Source organism: Oncorhynchus mykiss, chromosome 18, assembly GCF_013265735.2.
Source record: "Oncorhynchus mykiss isolate Arlee chromosome 18, USDA_OmykA_1.1, whole genome shotgun sequence".
Classification (NCBI taxonomy): Eukaryota; Metazoa; Chordata; class Actinopteri; order Salmoniformes; family Salmonidae; genus Oncorhynchus; species Oncorhynchus mykiss.
In genome coordinates this window covers 20,050,240-20,062,323 of record NC_048582.1, presented here as the reverse complement: position 1 = coordinate 20,062,323, position 12,084 = coordinate 20,050,240, and the positions used below count along the sequence as shown (strand labels likewise).

General features: G+C 43.1%; 1 pseudogene; it reads left to right on the top strand.

Annotated features, from left to right (window-relative positions):
- The first annotated feature begins 4,172 nt into the window (after positions 1 to 4,172).
- On the top strand, positions 4,173 to 11,884 carry LOC110497091 (annotated as a pseudogene).
- Positions 11,885 to 12,084: the final 200 nt, after the last annotated feature.

Here is a 12,084-nt window from a genome sequence, read left to right as displayed (position 1 = left end):
CGGCTTTAAACTTCTTCACAACAGTATCTCGGACCTGCCTGGTGTGTTCCTTGTTCTTCATGATGCTCTCTGCGCTTTTAACGGACCTCTGAGACTACCACAGTGCAGGTGCATTTATACGGCGACTTGATTACACACAGGTGGATTGTATTTATCATCATTAGTCATTTAGGTCAACATTGGATCATTCAGAGATCCTCACTGAACTTCTGGAGAGAGTTTGCTGCACTGAAAGTAAAGGGGCTGAATAATTTTGCACGCCCAATTTTTCAGTTTGTGATTTGTTAAAAAAGTTTGAAATATCCAATAAATGTCGTTCCACTTCATGATTGTGTCCCACTTGTTGTTGATTCTTCACAAAAAAATACAGTTTTATATCTTTATGTTAGAAGCCTGAAATGTGGCAAAAGGTCGCAAAGTTCAAGGGGGCCGAATACTTTCGCAAGGCACTGTATATATGAGATGGGCGATGCAATATTTACACACAATTAAAGTGACTAAGATACCATAGAATAGTAGAGTACAGTTCATACATATGAGATGAGTAATGCAAGACATGGAGACATTATTAAAATGGCTAGTGTTTCATATCCTTACATTGGCCAGTGATTCTTAATCTATGTCTATAGGCAGCTGCCTCTGATGTGCTAGTGATGGCTGTTTAGCAGTCTGATGGCCTTGAGATAGAAGCTGTTTTGCAGTCTCTCGGTCCCAGCTTTGATGCACCTGTACTGACCTCGCCTTCTGGATGATAGCGGGGTGAACAGGCAGTGGCTCGGGTGGTTGATGTCCTTGATTAACTTTTTGGCCTTCCTATGGCATCGGGTGGTGTAGGTGTCCAGGAGGGCGGTAAGTTTGCCCCCGGTAATGCGTTGGGCAGACCTCACCACCCTCTGGAGAGCTTTGCGGTTGTGGGCGGTGCAGTTGCAGTTGCCGTACCAGGTGGTGATACAGCCCGACAGGATGCTCTCAATTGTGCATCTGTAAAAGTTTGTGAGCGTCTTAGGTGTTAAGACACATTTCTTTAGCCTCCTGAGGTTGAAGAGACACTTCAAGAGACACTCCTTCTTCACTACACTGTCTGGGTGGACCATTTAAGTTTGTCAGTGATGTGTACGCCGATGAACTTGAAGCTTTCCACCTTCACCATTGCGGTCCCATCGATGTGGATAGGGGGGTGCTCACTCTGCTGTTTTCTGACGTCCACAATCATCTCCTTAGTTTTGTTGACGATGAGTGAGAGGTTATTTTCCTGGCACCACACTCCCAGAACCCTCACCTCCTCCCTGTAGGCTGTCTCATCGATGTTAGTAATTAAGCCTACTACTGTTGTGTCGTCTGCAAACTTGATGATTGAGTTGGAGGCGTGCTTGGCCACGTAGTCATGGGTGTACAGGGAGAACAGGAGGGGGCTGAGCATGCACCCTTGTTGGGCCCCAGTGTTGAGAATCAGTGAAGAGGTGGTGTTGTTTCCTACCTTCACCACCTGGGGGAGACCCGTCAGGAAGTCCAGGACCCAGTTGCACAAAGTGGGGTTGAGACCCAGGGCCTCGAGCTTGATAATGAGCTTGGAGGGTAATATGGTCTCGAATTCTGAGCTATAGTCAACGAACAGCATTCTTACATAGGTATGACTCTTGTCCAGATGGGGCAGGGCAGTGTGATTTGGTGGCGATTGCATCGTCTGTGGATCTATTGGGGCGGTAAGCAAAATGAAGTGGGTCTAGGGTTGCAGGTAAAGTGGAGGTGATGTGATCCTTGACTAGCCTAAAATGACATACCCAAATCTAACTGCCTGTAGCTCAGGACCTGAAGCAAGGATATGCATTTTCTTGATACCACTTGGAAGGAAACACTTTGAAGTTTGTGGAGATGTGAAATGAATATAGGAGAATATAACACATTAGATCTGGTAAAAGATAATAAAAAAAAATATTTTTGAAATGCAAGAGAAATGCTCTAATGTACAGTATTATTCCAGCCCAAGCTCAATTTAGATTTTGGCCACTAGATGGCAGCAGTGTATGTGCAAAGTTTTAGACTGATCCAATAAACCATTGTGTTTCTGTACAAAATGTGGTATCAAGACTGCCCAAATGTGCCTAATAGGTTTATTAATAACTTTTCAAGTTCATAACTGTGCACTCTCCTCAAACAATAGCATGGTATTATTTCACTGTAATAGCTACTGTAAATTGGACAGTGGTTCTAAATCAATAGTTGTTTAGTAGTCCAAAAATTTCAGAAACATTAAATCAAATCAAATCAAATTTTATTTGTCACATACACATGGTTAGCAGATGTTAGTGCGAGTGTAGCAAAATGCTTGTGCTTCTAGTTCCAACAATGCAGTAATAACAAGTAATCTAACTAACAATTCCAAAACTACTGTCTTGTACACAGTGTAAGGGGATAAAGAATATGTACATAAGGATATATGAATGAGTGATGGTACAGAGCAGCATAGGCAAGATACAGTAGATGGTATAGAGTACAGTATGTACAAATGAGATGAGTATGTAAACAAAGTGGCATAGTATAGTATAAAGTGGCTAGTGATACATGTATTACATAAGGATACCGTCGATGATATAGAGTACAGTATATACGTATGCATATGAGATGAATAATGTAGGGTAAGTAACATTTATATAAGGTAGCATTGTTTAAAGTGGCTAGTGATATATTTACGTCATTTCCCATCAATTCCCATTATTAAAGTGGCTGGAGTTGAGTCAGTGTCAGTGTTAGTGGTGGCTGTTTAACAGTCTGATGGCCTTGAGATAGAAGCTGTTTTTCAGTCTCTCGGTCCCAGCTTTGATGCACCTGTACTGACCTCGCCTTCTGGATGATAGCGGGGTGAACAGGCAGTGGCTCGGGTGGTTGATGTCCTTGATGATCTTTATGGCCTTCCTGTGACATCGGGTGGTGTAGGTGTCCTGGAGGGCAGGTAGTTTGCCCCCGGTGATGCGTTGTGCAGACCTCACTACCCTCTGGAGAGCCTTACGGTTGAGGGCGGTGCAGTTGCCATACCAGGCGGTGATACAGCCCGCCAGGATGCTCTCGATTGTGCATCTGTAGAAGTTTGTGAGTGCTTTTGGTGACAAGCCGAATTTCTTCAGCCTCCTGAGGTTGAAGAGGCGCTGCTGCGCCTTCTTCACGATGCTGTCTGTGTGAGTGGACCAATTCAGTTTGTCTGTGATGTGTATGCCGAGGAACTTAAAACTTGCTACCCTCTCCACTACTGTTCCATCGATGTGGATAGGGGGGTGTTCCCTCTGCTGTTTCCTGAAGTCCACAATCATCTCCTTAGTTTTGTTGACGTTGAGTGTGAGGTTATTTTCCTGACACCACACTCCGAGGGCCCTCACCTCCTCCCTGTAGGCCGTCTCATCGTTGTTGGTGATCAAGCCTACCACTGTTGTGTCGTCCGCATTAAACTTGCTTGACCATGCTGTGTAGGTCATGTAAATGTTTGTTACATGCAATAAATATGCTTTATGGACTTCACCGGATAGATGTTGCTCTCCGGTTTTGTGATGAAACAAAGGTGTGATTGAATTTATTCTGCCACTGTGTCTTATTGTCTCAGCCTTATGCCTATACAGTGCCTTCGGAAAGTGTTCAGACCTCTTGACTTTTTCCACATTTTGTTAAATAACAGACTAATTCTAAAATGTATTAAATAATTTGTTTCTCTCAGCAATACACACATAATACCCCATAATGCCAAAGCAAAAACAGTTTTTTTAGAAATTGTTTAAAATGTCTAACAAATAAAACACAGAAATACCTTATATTCATAAGTATTCAGACCCTTTGCTATGAGACTCGAAATTGAGCTCAGGTGGATCCTCTTTCCATTGATCATCCTTGAGATGTTTCTACAACTTGATTGGAGTCCAGCTGTGGTAAATTCAATTGATTGTACATGATTTGGAAAGGCACACGCCTGTCTATATAAGGTTCCACAGATGCACCGTGCATGTCAGAGCAAAAACCAAGGCATGAGGTCGAAGGAATTGTCCGTAGAGCGCCGAGACAAGATTGTGTCAAGGCACAGATCTGGGGAGAAGGGCCTTGGTCAGGGAGGTGACCAAGAACCTAAATACCACATACACACTTTAAGACTACATAGGAGCACACATGCACTACCCTGTGCGCTTACGTTAATGCAGGACCCGCACTGCAAGCAGGGGGAGGTATGTGTTACCATGTATTACACTGAGGTTTTAGTGTAAACAAAGTTGATGTAAACCCACATGGGAACACCTGTATAAATGCACACAGACAAAGACAGACTTACATTTGAAGTCGGAAGATTACATACACTTAGGTTGGAGTCATTAAAACTTGTTTTTCAACCACTCCACAAATTTCTTGTTAAAAAACTATAGTTTAGGCAGGTTGGTTAGGACATCTACTTTGTGCATGACACAAGTCATTTTTCCAACATTTGTTTACAGACAGATGATTTCACTTATAATTCACTGTATCACAATTCCAGTGGGTCAGAAGTTTACATACACTAAGTTGACTGTGCCTTTAAACAGCTTGGAAAATTCAAAACAAATTGTTTCGTGGCTTTAAAAGCTTCTGATAGGCTAATTGACATAATTTGAGTCAATTGGAGGTGTACCTGTGAATGTATTTCAAGGCCTACCTTCAAACTCAGTGCCTCTTTGCTTGACATCATGGGAAAATCAAAAGAAAATCAGCCAACACCTCCAAAAAAACATTTGGAGACCAAGTCTGGTTCATCCTTGGGAGCAATTTCCAAACACATGAAGGTACCACGTTCATCTGTACAAACAATAGTACGCAAGTATAAACACCATGGGACCACGCAGCTGTAATACCGCTCAGGAAGGAGACGCCTTCTGTCTCCTAGAGATGAACGTATTTTGGTGCGAAAAGTGTAAATCAATCCCAGAACAACAGCAAAGGACCTTGTGAAGATGCTGGAGGAAACAGGCACAAAAGTATCTATATCCACAGTAAAATGAGTCCTATATCAACATAAGATGAAAGGCCGCTCGGCAAGGAAGAAGCCACTGCTCAAAAAACACTATAAAAAAGTAAGACTACGGTTTGCAACTGCACATGGGGACAAATTTCGTACTTTTTGGAGAAATGTCCTCTGGTCTGATGAAACAAAAATAGAACTGTTTGGCCATTATGACCACCGTTATGTTTGGAGGAAAAAGGGGGAGGCTTGCAAGCAGAAGAATACCATCCCAACCGCGAAGCATGAGGGTGGGAGCATCATGTTGTGGGTGCGCTTTGCTGCAGGAGGGACTGGTGCACTTCACAAAATAGATGGCATCATGAGGTAGGAAAATTGTGGATATATTGAAGCAACATCTCAAGACATCAGTCAGGAAGTTATAAAGCTTGGTCGTAGGTGGGTCTTCCAATTGGACAATGACCCCAAGCACACTTCCAAAGTTGTGGCAAAATGGCTTAAGGACAACAAAGTCAAGGTATTGGAGTGGCCATCACAAAACCCTGACCGTAATCCTATAGAAATTGTGTGGGCAGAACTGAAAAAGCGTATACGAGCAAGGAGGCCTACAAACCTGACTCAGTTACACCAGCTCTGTCAGGAGGAATGGGACAAAATTCACCCAACTTATTGTGGGAAGCTTGTAGAAGGCTACCTGAAACGTTTGACCCAAGTTAAACAATTTGAAGGCAATGCTACCAAATACTAATTGAGTGTATGTCAACTTCTGACCCACTGGCAATGTGATGAAATAAATAAAAGCTGAAATAAATAATTCTCTCTACTATTATTCTGACATTTCATATTCTTAAAATAAAGTGGTGATCCTAACTGACCTAAGACGGGGCATTTTTACAAGGATTAAATGTCAGGAATTGTGAAAAAGTGAGTTTAAATGTATTTGGCTAAGGTGTATGTAAACTTCCAACTTCAACTGTATACATTACATGCAAACTCCAGATGTTTGGTGAGGTGTGACTTTCGTGTGTCAGTTTCAGGGTCACATGGTGACATGGGGGACGTACATTTGAACTCCAGCGCTCTGGGGTCGACATCACCTCCCTGCTGAAGAGGGAAGAGGAGGAGGGGCCACAAGCCCCAGGAGCAGAGACTGAAAGCCGCTCGCTGCACCTTCTCGCAGAATTCAGTGGTCTCTCACACCGCCTCCATACGCTCTGTTAAAGATGGAACTGAACAGCTTCCTGTGGGCCCCCCCACTTCCGGTTCAGCCCTTAGATACAGTCGCTAGGAGCATTTTCACCCTGTGTCCCTGATGATATTTTGTAGCAAAGCAGTGAGTGAAGAAAGTTACTTGTGTTTTCTCTTTTTGTCCACAAGAAGGCAGTGCGTACAAACCTTTAGTAGAAGTTTGCCAGACACGGCAAATTCCGTATCTCAGACAGCACTGACAAGATTCTGACAACACTTGGGTGAATGATGTCTTGCCATAGAGATTCGGCATTTACACAATTACACTGATTTGGCCCAAGGCAGTAGCCATAATAATTAACTGAAATTCTTTAGTAACCGGTAATATATATATTTTTTGCCACAGCAATTCATTTGTATCTTGTTGACATGCTTAGATTCCCCAACACAGGGGTTGTGTAAGTTCTCAACGTCCCTCCTGCTTGAACCTCTACAGAGTTTCTCCTACACAGAGTGCACAGAATGACTCACTTTGCATAGTTATCATGCATCATTTTATTTGCAGTGGCTTTAACGAATAGCCCCCATTAAATCCTATGATGTTTGTGTGTAATGCAGGCAGAGCCTGTCCAGACAATAGTCGAGGAGAGCCGCTCAGTAACCCCAGTACAACTACATGGTCAAAAACAGCAATAGCAGTGCGTGCGGAAGAAACTCAATCTGATGACGACTTCATTAAATGATATAGGTCTACTAACATATGTTTTTGTGTGCAGGCAGCATATATTCTACAGGACTGGTGGCTGGCATATTGGTAAGATGTTTTAATTTCACTGTTCATTTCCAGTCATGCAACTGACATGTTACCCTTTTAACATGCTGTGTTGGGACTGGCTCTGTCTCCTCTGTGATTGACAGGGCAGGAGAGCAGGAGAAGCTCAACGTTAACGGCACTGTGACCGTCCAAAATGGTGTCAACGTCACTGAAGAGCTGAGCCTGGATTTCTACCTCGGCATTTACGCAGGTCAGACACCGTGGAAACCCTACTCTGGAAATTGTTTTGCTTCTCCTAGAATAGTGTCATTGTTAAGGGATTTTTATCAATAATGACTAAATGATGTATACATTTCAATCAGAACTATGACTAAACAGAATACTATTATGTTACTGTATGGATGTATGAATCTTATTATAATCATAGTACTGAATATAATGTGTGTAATTATAATCAAGAATTAGAACAAAGACTGTCTGTTCCTTGGTAGAAATGAATGAAGTTCTTGTCAGACTGGCTAGAACGCTGTGTTTCTTACGGGACATCTTATCTCTACACAGGGAGACCTTGGGCTGGTAGTAAATTATCTAACAGGTGGTGGACGATGTGGGAAGGCTTGTGAACTATACTGCCATTGTATCGGAGTGGAGGAAGGACCGTTTAAAACCTATGACATCATTTTTAGTTTATAACCAGTCGTAAATTGTACCATGATCAGTACTCTCGATAATAAATGCTATTGATTGATTTTGAGACTGGTCTATGTCCATTTTATGCAAATAAGTATCTTACGAATTCTTAGAAATGGGCTGAGTGTATTAATTAATAAACATATAGGAATGAAATACCTTTAACAGTCATGCAGGCTCTTTCTTCCTCCATAACCTTTGTGTGTCTGTCTGTGTTACAAAATGTAACATCCTAAAATGGGAAATCTGTGTTTTCAGGTTTGATTGGAGCAACTCTCATCTTTGGCTTTGCCAGGAGTCTGTTGATGTTCAATGTGCTGGTGAAAGCTGCTCAGTCTCTGCACAACCACGTGTTCAACTCTATCCTCCAGACACCTGTACGCTTCTTTGACATCAACCCAATTGGTGAGCCATAAGCCATGCATAAACTGGAATATATAGGGAAAGAGATTTTCTGTTGCCAGTTTTGTGGTGAGAGATGCTGCATTTGTGTTTACTTGAGGTCAGACATAATATATCTGTAGACAAAGAAAGAAAAGTCTTTAAATTCCTGGTGTTGTCTCCTCTTGTGTCCCAGGAAGAGTCCTCAACCGCTTCTCTAAGGACATCGGCCAACTGGACGCGGCCTTACCTTGGACCTTTGTGGACTTCATTCAGGTGAGCCACGACACATTTTGGCCCTGCATCTTCACAAGATGTTTTACAAACTCACCAGAGAACTTAGTCTGTAAATATGTTGATTGAGATGTGTAACCCAGTTCTCAGAACTATTAGTGGTGACTCTGAAACTGCCTCCTGGTCTATTTGGCGTTTCATCTTGTTCATGCTGGTATTCGTGCCAGGATGGAATGTTCGTCCATAACAACTCTTTCAAGAATCCAGCCTGAGGGTTTTCTGAAGCTTCTTAATGCCGCTCTCTATTGTGCTTTTAGTTCCACGTTTTAACGTACTGCACAAGTACAGTGGAATGCCTTTCTTGCAAGCTCTAAACCCAACAATGCAGTAATCAATGTAGTATTAAAAATAACAGAACAAAAACATGAGAAATAAGAACACTAGAAATTAAGTATGCATACTATATACAGCGTCAGTTGGTTCCAGTACCATATTTACAATGTGCAGGGATACTGGCGTGGTAGAGGTGATATGTATATGGGTAAGGTGACTAGGCATCAGGATGTATGATAAACAGAGTAGCAGCAGCTAATATGATGATATGTATTTGTGTGTGTGTGCACATGGAGTGTGTAGAGTCCTGTGAGTGAGCATAGAGACTAAATTAAATACAAGGATACCTCGAATAGTCCGTGTAGCCATTTTCTTTAGCTATTTAGAAGTATTATGGCTTGTGGATAGAAGCTGTTCAGGAGCCTGTTGCTGTCAGACTTGATCCACTGGTACCGCTTACTGTGCAGAAGCAGACAGAACAGTCTATGGCTTGTGTGGCTGGAATCTTTAATGACTTTCTTGGCCTTCCCTTCCTGGATGTCAGGGAGTTCAACCCCAATGATGTACTGGGTTTCTTAGAGAAGCCATGCTAGTACAAAAGCCAGGGCTGTTGGACTGACGTGGTTAATTCACTGTCCTCAGATGACGCCAGTGGAAAGGGTGGAGTACACAGAGCTGGAGAGTGAAGCACCCTGGGAAACCCAGAAGCGTCCTCCTCCTGAGTGGCCGAGCCAAGGCCTCATCACCTTTGACCGGGTCAGCTTCTCCTACAGCTCAGACGGACCTGTGGTCCTGAAGGACATGAAGGCCATGTTCAGGCCCAAAGAGAAGGTTGGCATCGTGGGGAGGACAGGTGCGGGGAAAAGTTCCCTTGTATCGGCGCTCTTCCGCCTGGCAGAGCCAGAGGGCAGGATCTACATCGATGGAGTTCTGACCTCCGAGATCGGCCTTCATGACCTGCGCCAGAAGATGTCCATCATACCTCAGGTAGTTACTGTTGGTGGGTCTTCTATGGCTGCTCTGTCCCTTAGTCCTTCTGAATGTAGTAAAGGAAAAGCTTCTAGTTCAGATATGGCTCTGTTAGAGTTTAATACATGTTTCTGTTTGTGGCCCCTCTGTTCTGCAGGACCCAGTGCTTTTCACAGGCACTATGAGGAAGAACCTGGACCCTTTCCACCAGCACACAGACGAGGACCTGTGGAATGCTCTCCAAGAGGTACTGCTCCTCAGACTCCTATTGATGCAGATACAGTAACGAGATATACTCACACACATTTACATACAGGTTAATGGGCTTTTGGTGGCATCGGGGTTTTACTCCAGTAACTGTTTTCTCTCCAGGTCCAGCTGAAGTCTGTGGTGGAGGAGCTGCCCAATAAGATGGAGACGGTTCTGGCTGAGTCGGGCTCCAACTTTAGTGTGGGTCAGAGGCAGCTGGTCTGTCTGGCCCGAGCCGTCCTGAGGAAGAACCGCATCCTCATCATCGACGAGGCCACGGCCAACGTGGACCCCAGGTAAAGAGCTTCCTCTCTCTCACACACGTTGCCATGGAGGACTGTAATTTAGAGCTGAGCAGCTGACATGCTTTAATGCTGCGTTCATAGCCAAGTGGGAAGGTGGCATTAACCCCTTATGACTGGGAAAAATCCACTTGAAGGCCCCTCCAACTGGTAATTACTAGTGGGGAAATTTGTCCATTATCCCTGAGCTCCGACTTCTCTCACATGCTGACCTCTGACGTCACCTACTAAGGAAATTCTCAATAACAGCATTTTGGCAGTTAAATGAAACAGTAAAAACATTTTTTTTAAATATAAAAAGCAATTTAGTAATATGGTTTTCGAACACTAATTTGTTTACAGGCATGATAGCTGTAATTTTAGTTTGATGCAGCCTGTTGTCAATAAGCCACTTGTCTTTTCTCAATAAGAAAGCATGTGAATGCATCCAGCTGGTAATTACCAACTTTCCACTTGGTTATGAATGCAACATAAGACTGGGAGGCATCTACTAGTAGACAAAAGTGTGCGTGTTTCTTTCTCCCAGCTTTGCGTGTCCTCACCTGTCTGTTTGTCTTGGCTCTGTAGTACAGACGAGCTGATCCAGAAGACGATACGAGACAATTTCAGGGAGTGCACCGTGCTCACCACCGCCTCAACACCATCATAGACAGCGATCGCATTCTGGTGAGAGCTTTCCAGTCACAATGATCACCCAACACGTCCAACTGGGTATCGGTCTACTTTTCAGTATTACAATTTTTTTTTTTTCTTAAATACACTGGTTTTCATTTAATGTCCAAGGGCTTGTCAGGTCCTTTTTGTATCCCTAATGATACACCATAGATTACTTACTATATAACTTGACTCTGTTCCCAGGTTCTAGACGCGGGTCAAATCCACGCATACGACGAGCCCCACACCCTACTTCAGAACCACGATGGTATCTTCTTCAAGATGGTCCAGCAGACAGGCAGGCAGGAGGCCGTTGCCCTCCTGCAGTCAGCTAAACAGGTAAGTAGCACACTGACTCAACAGAGCATTTCTACTTTACTCTCCCACTCTGTTCTCTGCCAGTGAAATAGCTTAGAAATGTTCAAAGTGACATGCTACCACACAGATGTGTGGGAGTTGTGTTCTTGTGCGTCCACCACATACCTCTGGTGTTTCGGGTTGGCATCCACTAACACCGGTTGTCTCATCTTGATTCAGGCATACAATAGCCGGAGTCGTCCCAGTACGACCAACGGCGGGGTCGGCGCAGACGGTAACTTGGTCATCTTTGAGACGGCCCTGTAAGAACCTAGAGGAGGCTTTGACTATTGTTTAAAACCTGGAGTACTGCTCCTCGGAGTTGGCTGGCACTGCAGTCTCATGGCATTCTCCAGTCTACAGCGATCAACAGTGCCTTATCACCCAGCAAACACTACATGTTGGAAACTCCATTTGGAGTTTAGGAATCTGCAAAGCGGTGGAACGGCTTGGTCCAGTGTGCCACAGGATGAGTTGAGTTAAATCCACTGACGCAGTTGTAGGGATTTTTCCCCAAGCTAAAAAAGTTGGGAAATGTTAACTGTCCCTTATTTCGTTTTATTTTATTTATCATTTAAACGAACATTCAATAAAAAATCAATCAATTTAAAGAAATAACCATTGAGACCCATGGCAATTTTTTGTATAATTGTGACTTGACTGATAAGTATTTTTTGCCAGACGACTTGTGTATACAATTTACAAGGGCTAAAATTTGAGGACTCTTTCCTTAGATTCACTTGTGTGGCCTATTATCTGATTGTAAGTGTAAACTACATCACGTTTTTCATTTTTTTGCATCAGTTTTAGATTATGATTCATCTGTTTTTGTATAATTAATATCTTAAATGTAGTAATGTGTAAACTTAAGTTATTTAGCCATACCAAATCAATCTCATGTCAAATGTAACTTTTTTTTACAACTTATTTGCACGCGCAGCTCCAAATATATTTACTGTATCTGCTGTAGCCACTGCATCAATGTA